Source organism: Nanorana parkeri, unplaced genomic scaffold (genome assembly GCF_000935625.1).
Source record: "Nanorana parkeri isolate BGI_ZX_2015 unplaced genomic scaffold, ASM93562v1 scaffold412, whole genome shotgun sequence".
In the NCBI taxonomy this organism is placed as follows: Eukaryota; Metazoa; Chordata; class Amphibia; order Anura; family Dicroglossidae; genus Nanorana; species Nanorana parkeri.
The window spans coordinates 333770-347002 of record NW_017306680.1 but is presented as its reverse complement, the minus strand read 5'-3'; the positions used below and the strand labels follow the sequence as shown (position 1 = coordinate 347002).

At 44.5% G+C, this 13233-nt stretch overlaps 1 protein-coding gene across 1 annotated transcript in view; it reads left to right on the top strand.

The window, feature by feature from the left end:
* Nucleotides 1-249: 249 nt before the first annotated feature.
* The window catches only part of ACSBG2 (acyl-CoA synthetase bubblegum family member 2), a 40730-nt gene continuing 27746 nt past the window's right edge, over nt 250-13233 (top strand). The window contains exon 1 of the mRNA XM_018559705.1: nt 250-320. The gene's annotated coding sequence lies outside the window, so the exon portion shown is untranslated. The remainder of the gene's footprint in view (nt 321-13233) is intronic.

Genomic DNA, 13233 nt, shown 5'->3' with positions numbered 1-13233 from the left:
CCTCAGCTCTCTTCCTGTATTGTGTATAACACAAAACAAGGAGTAGTTCCTCATCTTTTCGCCTCATCTCATTCTTCTTCCACCTGTGATGAGTAGGCGGGGCCACCCAAGCAGCAGTGTGCCAATGAATTATGAACGCCTCGCCTAGCCGGTTCCTGCACCTGTGAGTGGGACACGCACTACTCGAAGCGGGGACACACCCTTCCACCTGTTGCTAAGTGTCAGCGGACTCTACCGCCACTTTGAGCAGTGCGGGCGCTAGAAGGTACGTTTGTTTGGAGCGCCGAGCTGCGCGGTACTTACCTTCTCCTTTATCACGGGTAAGTGTGAGTTTGCGTCTTGTCGGAGTCACGACGACGTGGGGTGATGGTCCTCCAGTATATGATGCTGGGTGCTCTGCTTTCTCATCACAGGCTGTGTGCCGGTCCCATGAGTTTTAAAGCACCTGAGTCTAGAAGCAAAGATGTAATCTATTGCAGCTTGCTTGACTATAGATATGGTGACTTTTTTTCTCAATTTTAACTTGGTGATCTAGCCAGCAACGTTCTTCACGTTCCAGGGTGACAATGCTCACTTATTGCATTGATGGTGTAGTCACCTTGGGCTACTCTCCTGATTTGGACTACAAACCCTTCTCCCTTTCTTCATATCTATTACATAGAAGGATGGGGGTTTGTTAGCTCATGCACACAGGAGCAAATACAGATATATTTGCATACAGTGTAAAATATGCCATGTCTGGGAGCCCCTGCTGCTATGATTGCATTCATAGGAATTTACCGACAAAGTTCAGTTCTGGTGTGTGTATTTGCATAGGCTTAAGTTCCTGAATTCCAAACTTCCACCTTGAAGCACTTCTGCTTATGTGTGTGTATACTCCCAGTGCCACAGCATTTCCATACAAATTCCTGCAGTGCTTGGTGTGAACAGACACCATAAGAGACAACTGTTCTGAATGCTTGCAGTGGGGCAACCCCACACTACAAGGGTCAATTTGCAATTTCAGTTTTTGTATAGGGGCTAAAATAAAAGTTACTCACCTGATCCTCTGAATCAGCCGGCTGTCACAGTGCTCCCTCCAGCCTGTCGTGCTCTTCTCTGCTGCAGCAGTAGTATGTCCCTTGGTGTCCTCAGGTCCTATAAACCGTAGCCCTCATTCACATGAGAAACGGGTGTCCCGTACAGATTCGGGCTGCTTCTGGGAAGGACAGGTGCTGCGTGAGCCTGTCCTTCTCTATGGGAGTACGTGGCCGTACGCCGCCCTAAGCTCACCCGAACTGCACGTCCGTGCGGGTGTCAGTACTCATACGCTGACAGGATGCATCCTGTCTGCGTCCGAGCAGGGACACACGTACAGACGTGCAGCTCAGGTGAGCGTAGGGCAGCATACACCCATAGAGGAAAGGGGCTGTGTACGAATCGTATGCCGTACCTGTCCTTCCCAGGGGTGGCCCGATACGGCCGCCCGTTTCTTGTGTCACTGAGGCCTATAGATGATGCATTGATCCTTGAGCCACCGGCATGGCTGCAGCGACCGGTCTAAGAGGGAACCAGCTCTGAGGATCATTTGAGTATAACTTTATTTTGGCACCCAGCCAAAAATGAGCACCTAACTCTTGCAGTGTGGGGATAGCCCCACTGCAAGGGTTAAGACTAGATTTGCACAGAGTTCTGCTTTAAACACCTAACATAATGTCGTACGCTCTGGAATGCAGACTTGTGTGAACCAGCCTTTAGTGCAGTGAGATGCAGTACAACCACATCGCACTGTGGTGTGCCCATATAACATAATGAAATGTGACTTGTGACATTTCAATAAAGTTCCAAAAAAAAAAAACAGTGCAATGCGGCTTGATGTAACACGGGGGCGCCCAAAATCTTTCGTCTGGAGATCTACTTTTCAAATGACGAGCTCAATGAGATCTACCAACGAAAAAACACCTGCATTCAGGGGCGGGAGGGGGGCGTGGTGGTGCAGTGATGTCAATGGCACCGCAGCCACGCCCCTCACCCGACCAATGCAAACACCCGTTACCGGGTGTTTCACATATAGATGATCGGCGGCTCCATAGCCCGCCGATCGTCTATATGTGCTCGTTTTTCAACCTTCCCCGCCGCCGTTTTTTTGCACCGCCCCCCCGACACCTCACCTGCAATCCCGGGATCCGCTGCCCCATCTGCGGCCCGGGACCGGCTCGGAGGGAGTCAGGAGGGAGAGAGATCAGCTCCTTGCTGTCTCCCTCCGGGCTGTGAATGCAGAAGTGATGTGTGTTACATCACTTCCGCATTCACCTGTCAGTCATCTGGCTGCTATAGCCAGAGAAAAGAAGCTGATGAAGCACATCTTGGGGGGGGGGGGGGAGGAAAAAAAATGTTGCCTTTAATATCACTTTAATGCAAATTAGTAACATAAACATGACATTGTAGTCGATCAAAGGAGTGAGCTTGGAGCGGTGGCTACAAAACACGCAGGGACCATAGGGAACAATAGTAACCACCCTCTGCGCTCCTATTTAAGGGCTAGTTCACACCAGAACTGTGCGCAAGAGCAATGCAACACGTTTTGACATTATTTTACTGCAATTGATGTGTTTCTTTGTGTGCTTACATTGGGATTTCAGGTGCATTTGCATGTGTTTTTGATGCGTTCCAATGTAGTTAAAATAGGGCAAGCAGTATTTTTTTTTTTTTTACTGCATTGGGACGGATGGCACTTGTGTAAATGGAGCACCAGAAATCCCATAGGTAAGCATTGTGATGTATTCTGGATGCAGCAGCCAAACTGAATGGACTGCATCTGGTGTTAACTAGCCCTAAGGGTACGTTCACACCAGATGCAGTGCGTCCGGTCCGATTCTGGGGCAGTAGGGGGCGTGGTGGACCATTGAAGTGAATGGCACTGTAGCCACGCCCTCCAGCCAAATGCGATCGTCCGCACGGCATATTGTGCCTGTGGTCCGGTGCGATCAAAGTGGTGCTTACAGCATTTTGACCGGACTGCAGGCACAATGTGCCTTGTAATCCCGTGCGGACGATCGCATTGCGACTGGAGGGAGTGGCTACGCCGCCTTCACTTCAATGGCCCGCCATGCCCCCTCCTGCCCCACAAAATAGTGAGCCGGCTGCAATGCGATGCAGTGCGTTCCGGCCAGAATCTGACCGGAATGCACTGCATCTGGTGTGAACGTACCTTTTTATAAAAGTCTAAAAAAATAAACTTGATCCTGCTTCTCTACAAGTACAAAACGTGCAATAAAAAAAAAAAGCCCCTGTTAAATCGCCTGGCAACACAGCCACAAGCTACTTAATGTAATCAAGGCTTTAGTAAGGTTTGAGTGATCTGTAATGGTTTCAGGAGCCTGGCAGAAAGGAAGTAAGGTGTGTGTGTGTCCCTCATTCCACTGTGTGCCATATTGTGGTAGTGGGGAAGCAGCGCTCTCTAACACGCACAATGCACCTTAAAGGGTAAGTTCACTTTCCCAAGTAATTTGGGAAACTGGAATTACCCGCTTAAATCTGGCCCCTCCCCCCACTATACTTGCCTTTTGTCGAATGGACCTTCCCCTCCGCCGGTACAAGTGTACTATCTGTACCTCACGCTGCCGTCCAGTGCAGCCCTGCGCTATGTATTTTTAATTTAACTTGGAAATTGCGAGCACTCGTCGGTCAGTAGTCAGGTGACCGTGCTTATCAATGAGAAGCGCTTCTTAGCATGATACAGTTCTTCATAATTAAAAAGAAGCTGCCCTAAAATCATTAGTCTGTATTGTTTTAGAAAATGTCACCAGAAAAAGTATCAGTAATTGATATCGGCAGGTACTTGAGGGAAAGTACTTGTAAAAAAATGGTATCGGGACATCCCTAAGATGATCAAATCATTTTTTAGAAACCATTCATGCAAAACACCAGAAAATTCACAAGGTTTACAAAATAGACTAATAAAATGCATTAGTATTCCCTTCCTTTTGATGTGTGAAGGCAAATGGTTGCTCCAGAGCTTATTTAGGGATTTTAAAGAAAAGGTGAGAATACTTAATAAAATCAAGACTTATTTGATTTGTTAGAGTACTTAATAAAATTATTATTATACAGGATTTATATAGCGCCAACAGTTTGCGCAGCGCTTTACAATATAGGGCAGACATTGCAATCACAATACAATTCAAGACAAGATGGTAAGGAGGGCCCAAGACTTGTTTGATTATTAAATAATTTGAAAAAATGTCGATTTTTTTTTTTTCCCCCTTTACCGATATAGGATTGGGTTTTATGGAAATCAGTGACATGAAAACCCTAAATAAATCCATTTTAGCTCTGCTTTGTAACAGTACAAAATGTGCAAAATGCAGAAGTGGAAAATACTTATGCAATACACTGTAATTGTATATTGGCTTGCTTTTTTGAGATTGACTTGCCTTATGACTTGGTGATCCGAAAAAGTGGCTGCATGAGGGGGAGGACTCCATTTTGATGTTACAAGCAAAAATCCACTTTTCAAATCAAATAGTGCAGCCCCTTAAATATTAAATAATGCAAAACGAGAGCAAACTGTTTAAAAGTAATAAAGACTAATTTAGTATTGATGATAAATGTATGTTTCTTGTTTTAGTACAAAACACGCTACAACACACGGGTTTACACGGGTAAAAAATGTAAAAAGTGATAAAAAGGTAAAAAATAATATAAATGCAAATTAAAATGTAAAAAACCAACCGTGTGTGTCTCTTCTATCATTCTGCACTGGAGTAATATAGATGCCTTGGTGTTCAACAGCAAGTGGAACAGGAAACCTCTGTGTAAAACCCAGTTTTGTAGTCATGTTTTAGCTGTGGTTGAAAGTTGAATTGATATTTATTTAGCATTAGGCATCGGGTTTACACACAACTCTTAAAAGCAATCTGTGGTCAATATCCGTTCCTAGGCGGTTCACAGTTTAGCAGGCGATACTACCACCTCCTGAATTTCAATCATAACCTTTAAATACCATGACAAGTTTGGCAAGTTCCACTTAAGCTGCCGATTATCGTACGATAATCCGCAGGTGTATGCAAGGCATACGGTCGCACGTCTTTTGTCTTACGAACATGTTTGAAAACCAGTGGAAAATAGTATGATTTTCGGCGAGTTTTTGGCCTGCTCATAAGACAAATGCCGCACGGGCCGGTGTGATCCAAGATGGGCAGATCGTACGTTTAAAAAAAAAATTACTTTACAACCATCGCAAGACTGAAGTCTTGCGATGGTTGTAAGGTGTATGAAGCTTTTTCTTTTTTAAGCTGGCCAAAGTGTTGTGGCTTTGATCGCCTATACCATCTGAAATTATATAGGTAGTTAGGAATGGGGGGGGAGCAGATCAACCCCTGGATGTTCTGCATGCCTCTGCCTTTTCATTACTCTTGCCAAAGGAAGTGAAAGCTGGACAGACCTCTGCCTGAAGCCAAGCAGGTTTTGGATGCACTTGTCTGCTGGAAATGTAGTATGCAAACTACTGCTAAAAGCAAGATGCAACCAGTCAAGATAGCACATGCACATATTGGTCTAGTTCAACATCTAGGGAGCTGTATTGCTTACTGAAGTGGTTTTTAAAAAAAAAGTGACACCCCATCTACAGGCTTAATAATTGTAAGAAGTGATCTGTGTATTTGGGAACTTGAGATGCTGTGTAAGGCTTTGATGTGCATTATCTAATGATCCATTGGCAATGTCTCTCAGGTTCTCATTATGATTAGGGATGAGCTTTGGCTTGAACATAGGTTAGACCTGAACCCAACCCATCCACAGTTCAGCAGACTGGTTGTACTTGTAAACTTGCATCTGCTGGATGCCTGCCATTTACTAGCTGTAGCAATACTGCCAATAAATTACAATATTTGGTCAGTGATGTCAGCCCAGACCCTGATAAAATTAAATTCTAGCTGCACGCTTCCTTATTGCCAGAAATTGGAAAGGGCTGGAGGCCCCAGCCCTCACCCACCTCTTCCACCTGGTACATCTTCATCACAAGTTTGAAAGGGCTATAGCATCTAATAATGACAAAATCAAGCAGTTTGATGCCCTCTGGCGACCACGGACCAATTAGTTCCCCACAGTTGAACATACTATCCACTAATTCATCTGGATCAGTGGTTGGGATATATCTCCAGCCCGATTTTGGGCAGGGAGGGTTGACACTGTACCTAACACACGAGAGTGTTACTTCTATATCAGTTGCCCTAGATATAGACACGGATGTTGTGATAGGCGGAATCAGCCACTTACGATACCGACTGCGATCCATTATGCTCGATTTTTGTTTTTGTGTGTTTTTTGCCTAACTTGATGACTGTTATACGCTGTATTTGACCTCAGCACAATGTGTACATATGTGACTATGCACACAGGCAAATGCTTGTCTGAATGTTCTCAATCTTTGTACTGTTGGAAAACTTAAAACTTTTTTTCTGAAAAAAAAAATTAAATTCTAGCAGTGCTGGAGATCTGTTTTTATATACGATCAGAATAGTGTTGGGTAAAGATGGTTGGGTGCAGCGGGTCAACGTTGGTGGGCTTTGCTCATCATGAATGAAGTGTCTACATCACAGGTTGGTGATTGTTGTTGGTTTTATATTGGTAGACAGTTTTGTGTTTGTTATATTAAAAAAAAAAAAGGGGGGGATTCTATGTACCCCATTCTCATTCACTGGGGGCCACCTTATTTTGAAGCAGGCTTCCAGATAAGCGTGCGCCCCTTGCAGACACCTACATCCCTATTGGGGGACAGGATGTGAGGCTGAAACCCTTGTCCTAATCAGCAAGGGCCAGCACACTTAAGGCCTTGTTCACACCAAATGCAGAGCAGATCCGCTCAGGTTTCTGCACACGCAGTGGAGTGGGTTGTGCTGCGCTTTTGATGCGTTCTGGGTTGTTTTTGGTAAAAAAAATAAAAATGTTTTAGTTTAACATGGGCTTTCAGTGAGTTACAGGCATTTGCATGCATTTTTGATGCTTTTGCATGCGTTCCAGAGCAGGTAAAAGATGGCTTGCTGCAGTTTTTTCACCTCCGCTGCAACTGCACGCTGCGATGTGAACTGGAGCAAAAAATACCATTGGAATACATTGGACGCAGTTTTGCTCTGCTCTGCTCCGCGCTTGGTGTGAACATGGCCTAATAAAGAACGCAATTATTTCCTTGGTGGCCTCACGCTATACTCAATAATACACCTCCCTATTGCACAGCACGATACCACATGCTAGGTGCACTGGTGTGTTGCTTTGCCACTGATTCTTAATGGCACCTCCCCGTGGGTGTGCATGCCTATCAGTGCTGTGCAACACTGTTCTTTTTCCTCCAGTAAAAAAGTGCATGCATTACTTTTATCACTGCACAACAGCAAACTGTTTTGGAACGCTGGCCCGCCAGGAGATGCTTTGGGCTGCCATTGACAATCAATACCAATGCAATTCATGAACACACCTAGCATGCAGTACCATGTGTTGAGAACACGTCCTAAACACACATACTGTGCCTTTAGTGCAATGCTATAGTGTGACTAGGCCCTTTAAAACAAATCTTTAGTATTTTCAAAAGTCAACCCTTGCTGTTAAAAATTAACTCTTGAAAACCCAGGAGCGATTTGATCATTACATCTTTTGCTAGCATCAGGATAGTTTAACTGGTCTTTGGCCCAAGTTTTGCTGTGATGTATGAAATCTTTTGCATGTTGTAACCTAAAATGACTCAAGTATTTTCCCCTCCCTCATCCTTTTTCTATTTTGAGCTTGTGGAAGTTAGTAGTCTTTGTAGCTCAAGGCCTGGTGTTCTAGTTCTTCGAGCCCTATGCTGTGCACACAGAAGTCATAGTATGAATTTAACTTAAAATGCTTTTTATAAAGTTCACTTGCTAAGAGCAAAATGTGTTATTACTGACCTGAGAATGCTAGTTCACTGGCTGTGCCTGGCTTCAGTATTCTATCTTTAAACAAAACAAGCATGAAGCAATTGAAGATCAAAGTTCCCTTATTTCTATACTTGTTGGTGACTTTCAAAGTTGAAATCCTTGAATAAACATGACTGCTATGTACCCAGTGCTAATGGGAGATTACTATAATATCAGCCTATTATTTCATGACCACATGCTCTTAATATTTAGGAGCCAGCTGTCACTTTCAAAGTGCCTGTCGTTCTGATCCTCTAGCTCTACTAGTTGGAAAAATACAGACTCGGAAGAAGCATGCGACTGGTGAAGCCAGAACTAAGGCTGTTTTGTATAAGAAAAATACAGGTCACCACTAGGGCACATGGGAAACAATAGTTTTCTATGTACCATGTTTACACCACAATGCAGACATGCTGTGCATTGGATGGCAGCGCACCACAGCACACACTGCACTGCTGTATGAGGACCTGAATGGAGTGTATAATTTGTACACTTCAAATAAAAGCTCTAAAGCCACCAGTCACTTCTACACCCTTGGTGTAACTAGGTTCTTACTTTCCTTGTGTGTGTTGTAAACAGTCAAGACTTGCTGGCATGTGTAACTGTTGACGTTGTCTGGGTGGTGGGGCAGATTATTTTACACAACATCTCCGATTTCTTCTTTGCTTCACTGGCTGAGGATTTTTAACTGTTTCTGAGAGGGTGGCACACTCACTTATAGTAAAAATGAGTACATGGAGAAGTAAAATATGGTGAAACTCTACTTGAAAATCATGTGAGAAATCCCGCAAAATGTTTGCTTGGGTTTGAGGTACCTATGTCAGGAAATTAGAAAGAACTTGGTAAATTCTAGCTGCAACTACATTAGTGTGTGGTATCTTTTTGGTTTGGTTTTTTTGTGCCACCTAAATGTAAACTACTACTTAGACTGGACTAGCAAAGTGACGGTCTCATAAGGGCCCAAGCTCCCCTCCTACCATGCAAAGATGACTATAAGGGCTTGTTCATGCTGTGTGCATTCTCTGTGCCATTTACACCATACAAGTGTGTTGCATGAAAATGCACATTGCAACACATCTCAGTGCATAGTTGCATGTGGGGGATTTCCCCCCTTAAAGGAGAACTACGAGGCGAGTAATTTCCACTCATCCTCCTAGTTGGAGCCGACCTGTAACAAAGCAGTCACAGGTCAGCTCTATTGGTTGGGATGTGAGCAGAAACATGCCGCCGATCCGCTCACGGAGGAGGGGGTGGGTACAGCTGGCTCTTCATCTAGATGAGCAGAGCCAGCTGTCCAGACAGTATTGTCAGGATCCCTCCCGGCTGCGGCACTCATATCGTGGGCAATAGCCCGCGATATACTGAGATTTGCGTCACAGGTGGAGGTTAGAATATGTCCTCCCGTGACCCTAAAGAGACTTATGGGGGAAAAACACCCCATGTGATGTACGCCCCGCCCAAACCCGCTGTTCGTCAATCACGCGTGACTATACGCAGTTCTGAACCGAGCATGGCGTCACAAGGCTGTGGCGATATCACTCTCAGCCTCACCCTGCACAGAGATTCCCCAGCTCGCGGGACACAATCTCAGGCCAGCACACAGAGCGATTGTCACAGGGGTTGGTTAACTCCGCAGTTAACCCATTACCCACAAACGTTTGCTGCCACCATGTGTTAACGGAATCGCACTGTGCCCAGCAAATGCTGCGACAATTTAAAACTGATAAACAATGCCCTTCTAGTAAGCTTTCACAGATGATGTCCAGATATTAAAGGGGAACTCTTCTGCGATGTTAAGACTTCTTGGTGTTACTCGAGTTCCTTTTCTGGATGTTTCACAACAGCATATTTTATTAGCCACCATAGGGGGTGTCACGGAGCCAGCCCCTAGGGCAGGGATGGGGAGGGAAAGCAGCAGGAGGAGGATAAACCTTTATTTTACACCATCACCGTCCAATTCCAAATTATGAAACGTAGCTGATTATTGTAACTCAGGTTTATGACTTTCGGCTGAATGCTGGGTCATTACCTCTACCAGATCTGCTTGTTTATGTTAACTTGTCCACTAGTGAGAGATGAGTGCCTGGTGACATGCCTTTTTAATTAGGCACCGCTATAATGCGCACGCGCACACTGCCTGTTCTGCATTGCCGTCATCGGAAGCCCGCCCCTCAGCGGGGCGGGCTTTCGATGATCGCAAGTACGATCTGCCCGACCAAGGTGGGCAGATCGTACGGGCTTTAAAGAAGCATACGACCATCGCAAGACAAAAGTCTTGCGATGGTCGTAAGGTGTATGGGCACCTTTTTGAGTTATTTGGGACTTTCACTTGTGCTGGGGCAATAATTAGGGGCCGCTATAAAAGGCTTAGAGGGTTATTTGGGACTTTCACTTGTGCTGGGGCAATAATTAGGGGCCGCTATAAAAAGCTTAGAGGGTTATTTGGGACTTTCACTTGTGCTGGGGCAATAATTAGGGGCCGCTATAAAAAGCTTAGAGGGTTATTTGGGACTTTCACTTGTGCTGGGGCAATAATTAGGGACAGCTATAATAAAAGGTTTTAAAAGGTTGTTTTTGCACTCACTGGAGCTGGGGCAATAAAGATCACAGGCCAGATAAGCAGATCTCTGTTCTGTGGAATGTGAAGTGACCTGACAAATGACTAAATGAAGGCCTGCATTTGCGCTGAACTGGGAGACAAGAGAATGCTACTTTTAATCAGACTCGCACCCTATAGTGTCTCTTAAGTTCAGAAAAACAAACGCAGTGATGGGTTGTAACACACTTCATTTTGTTGCATACCAGCAATCCTATGCCTCAATGGCTTTTTGCATTATGTGTACCTGTGGTACTCTGTCATTATGGACGTGGAGGGGAGGTGAGTCACAGGACCTGCCCCCTCACTGTGAAGCCCGTCGGCAGTGCGGGGCCCCGGTGTTCGAACACCGGGACCCTGCACTGCCCCATATTGCAGGACCGGACCGCACTGAGACTGTGCGGCCCGGTACCATTTGATCGGGGGTTGGGGACCACTGATTTAAATGACAGATCCCTGTCTCAGTGGTAAACAGAGCCAGAGATCCCATGTGACCTCAATGATGTGACCCAGCATCTCTGACCATCTGTTTACTTTACAGCAGCCTGGTGTTTTTTGGTGGCTGAACAGGACAATTTATGCCAAAATAGTTGAGGCTGGGTTTGTTCTCCTCCCTAGTGGCATAATGGAAAAGATGGCAGTAAGGTCAATGGTGAAGAAAAGGACATTGGCATAACAATGCCAGTATCCTCTGTATGCAGACATTGAAGTCCAATGCAATGTAAGATAGCACATTGCTAATAATTGCCCACTGAGCATGCAGGCAACGTTTCTTGATGTCATCTGCTTGGTCACAAATGGACTGAGGTATGTGAATCACGAGTATGCTCCACAGTACCAGAAAAGTTAAGGTTCATCTGTTTGCCTGGTGTTGAAAGCAATAATAGAATAATTGTACGTTACTCTTATCAAGTCAAGATGAACGAACTTGTCTCTATTAAGTAATAAACTTTTAAAATGCCAGATCAATGTGGAATTTGCATGTATTCAGTTGAGCAGCTGTTCATCACCATAGTATGTAATTACCCTCGATCATGTGATGCTCTTCAGAGGTTACTTTAGATCATTCAGATCATATTAATGGTAGGGATGAGTCAGAAATACTTTCTAAAAGCACACTTGTGTGGTTGTGTCACATGGCTTATTACAGGATGTAATGAAGAGCTACACAAATGTGGGAGCATAAAATATGGTTAAAGCAGATGTCAAGTCAGCAGAGAATAAGGTCATTGTTCAGTAGAGCAAACAGTCACTAAATATTGTGAATGTACCAGAACATCCTCTGGAAAGATCATGCTAGATGATTTTGCTGGTTTACAAAATATGCGTCCTAAAAGAACTTGCCGGAGAGACTCGCGCTTGTAAAAGGTGATGCAAATACATGATAGTGGGAGATCAGCTCTGCAAAGCACTCAGTAGGCATGATACAGGAAGGTAACTATGTTGTAAGTCTGCCACTAGGGACAGGGAGAGGTGGCAAGGTGATGTGCATTGGAGACAAATCTCCGCAATGACAAGATGAGCCACAGTAGCTACAGAAGTGGAAGAATGTCTCCTAATTCACAATGGGGTCACAACAGCAGCCCATAGCGATGGTTAGTTAGATGAAGACAGACTTATTTCCTGATGTATGAAAAAAATGGCACGGCTATGTGTGTGTATGTGTATGTGTATGTGTATATGTGTGTATATATATATATATATATTTAGCGGTGACGTGAGGTCCCAAGGCCACTCAAGTACCTCTCATCACGATCTTGCATGAGGTGTGCTGAGGAGCAAAGCAAAAAATGTCTTGTTGCATAAAACAGGGGATGCATATTGAAGACTGTGGTAATGGCCTAAAAAAAACTGTTTAGACTCGTGCTTTATACCAGGGGTGGGCAAATCTGGCTCTCCAGCTGTTGTGAAACTACAAGTCCCATGAGGCATTGCATGATTCCCTGGGGCACAGGGATGATATGATTTGTAGATAAAGCGCAGCTGGAGTTGCCCACCCCTACTTTACACAGACCTAACTTTTTAGGTTTGGTGATTGTGTTGGGTACAAGTGTCATCACACTTTGAAAGCTTTGAGATCCAAAGATGAAATGGCTGTTCGTTTCCAGTCCCTTCTCTGTATCTGGTGCCTCCTGAGTAGGTGACCACAGTAAGTATTCTAAGGACAAATTTACACTTCTGTGTTCTGTTGTCGTGTTCACAAATATGCATAGCAGTAATGTGTCACTATAACACACTGTACATGCATGGCAGTGCCATTCAACCTGAATGGCGCAGGGAATCATGTGCAACCTGCAATGCACAATGTGGGGAATTTAAAAATCTGGAGCAGTTGCATGGTAACCAATCGGTTTCTCTTTCGTTCTTCAAATCTTAACTGAAGAGAGAAGCTGATTGCTTGCCATGGGCAACTGCTCCAGATTTTGTCTGTTCCAGTTTTGATAAATTCCTATGTGTGCGTTTGTGATCTGATCTGCCAATGCAGCATGCACTAAAGTTCCATGCATCAAGATACATTACAGCCTGTTCATTTTGAATAGTTGGCATGACTCGGTGCACCTCCAAAGTATGAAAATGTGTATGTTACAGGGCAGACATTAAGAGGTGAACCAGCCTTGAGGCGGCATTCACACCTTTTGTAACTTGTTTTACATGTATACCTTTTTTTTTTTTTTCCCGGCTCAAATTTGAAAAGTATATCAGTGCATGCATTGGGCTGCA